Source organism: Sinohyriopsis cumingii, chromosome 5, assembly GCF_028554795.1.
Source record: "Sinohyriopsis cumingii isolate HCF-2022 chromosome 5, ASM2855479v2, whole genome shotgun sequence".
NCBI classification, from domain to species: Eukaryota; Metazoa; Mollusca; class Bivalvia; order Unionida; family Unionidae; genus Sinohyriopsis; species Sinohyriopsis cumingii.
In genome coordinates, this window is record NC_142965.1 from 46,551,113 (window position 1) to 46,552,971 (window position 1,859).

At 29.7% G+C, this 1,859-nt stretch overlaps 1 long non-coding RNA gene across 1 annotated transcript; it reads right to left on the reverse strand.

Annotated features, from left to right (window-relative positions):
- Positions 1–316: 316 nt before the first annotated feature.
- LOC149799080 (uncharacterized) lies at positions 317–1,390 on the reverse strand. Its single transcript, XR_016420866.1, has 2 exons — positions 1,277–1,390; positions 317–567 (listed from the first exon to the last, which is right to left on the reverse strand). It is a non-coding gene; the product is annotated as an uncharacterized LOC149799080 (long non-coding RNA).
- Positions 1,391–1,859: the final 469 nt, after the last annotated feature.

Below are 1,859 nucleotides of genomic sequence, written 5' to 3' on the forward strand. Positions count from 1 at the left end.
AATAAGATGGTCATATATATATATATATATATATATATATATATATATATATATATATATATATATATATATGCGCAGATTATACTGGAATCATTGAACTTTATTGATATACAATATACAAAGTAATGATAAATCACACTGGGTCACTACTAATACTATCTACTAAAACTTTTGATTTCCAAATTTGATCTAATGCATAAAGCATATTTTATTTCAACTCAGTTTTCAAATTATTATTTCAGAAACCATCGGTATACAGCATATAGACAATTTGCTCTGTGGTGTTGGCACTTCTTGGGCAAGGAAGTGAGGGTCATCATTCTATCATGTGTTCTTCAGAGGATCCGTACTGCCTTTCCTGATCAAAACCTGAACTACACTGGCTTTCATGAGGCTGACAGCAATTAAACATGCTAGGAAGATTTTGAGTAACAATATCCTTGTCAAGCCTCTTATACAGACTACATATTGGTGGTGATATATCTACCATATGTTTTACTCCTTCATCATTCATGTGAGACACCTGTCCAATTGTGAATGCTGTTTTCATCAGACATTTGACATAATCTGCAAATTTAATTTAATATGCATTGTATTGTACAAGCCAAAAACTGCAACCTTTTGTTGAAGTTAATACATGAATTAAAAGTATTTGTCTTTACAATTGTTTATATATTTTTACTATTTTACCACAGGGAAAATTCGTGACCTTTAAAATTAAAGGAGTGTCAACTTTAACAAATATTTTGCCTTTACTGTTTGAATTTAATAATTTAAAAAAATAATATAGGTACATACACTTGGTACAACAATATTTATATTTCTAAGTGATATATGCCTTTATGCTCATTAATTACTAATGTATATTCTTGCCATATGTTGAGTCGACAAGGATTTTCCTGACAATGTATTCTCCTTTCTTGTACTTTGGATACAGTATTTTATATCTGTCTCTCACATCCTTAGTGCATGCTTTCTCTCTTTGGCTGTTTTCATTAAAATGCAATGCAGCTAGCTAAAGCCTATTTCCAAGTAAATAAAGATGCAAAATACAGTATATAATTCTATCAGAATACAGATAATTTATGTTTATAGATACTTTATTTGCAAACATTCCAAAACACTAAAAACTGTTATACAATTTTACATTGTAGGATATCAAAAGATCAGGTCTTGATATATATGATTTAATTTGAATATGAATATACTGGACTATAAATAAAACACTGAAAAACCTGAATCAGAATTTTTGTGTGTGCAATAATTTAGGCTTTACCTTGAAAGCATTCCATGATAGGAGAAACCAGTCAGCTTTGGTGCAAAATAATTGATGACAGAGTTGTATACTTGAAGCTTGTTGTCCAGATGACAGCACTGGTACATATTTTTTCATTTGTCTGCTGTCACAATCTCTTCAAGCTTGTCAAACACTTTAGATCCTATAAGTTATAAAATATATTCACCAAAGCTTGGTTTTCTGCTATCTTGCATGAAAATTAAAGTGTGCACTAACAAAAATGTTTCCAAATTCAATAAATTACTAGACCAATACAGTTAAATCAAAGTCACATACCTATATGAAATGTGCTCCATAAGATGCTTTTGCATACCAAATATCATTGATCAATAAGAAATAAATCTACTAATTGAAAAACTTGATGGACTTAAATGATTGTTGCCATGATACAACTGAAAAATTGTTGAACATGACAACACCACCACCACTGAAAAAAATCATAAAACAATATTGTAAAATTTCTACTATATTTTGTGTTAGTCAGATTTTTATTCATTGCGGATGGGAATAAACCTCGTCACGTTTGTAAGTATCTATATGTAATCTGATTCACACATTTGTC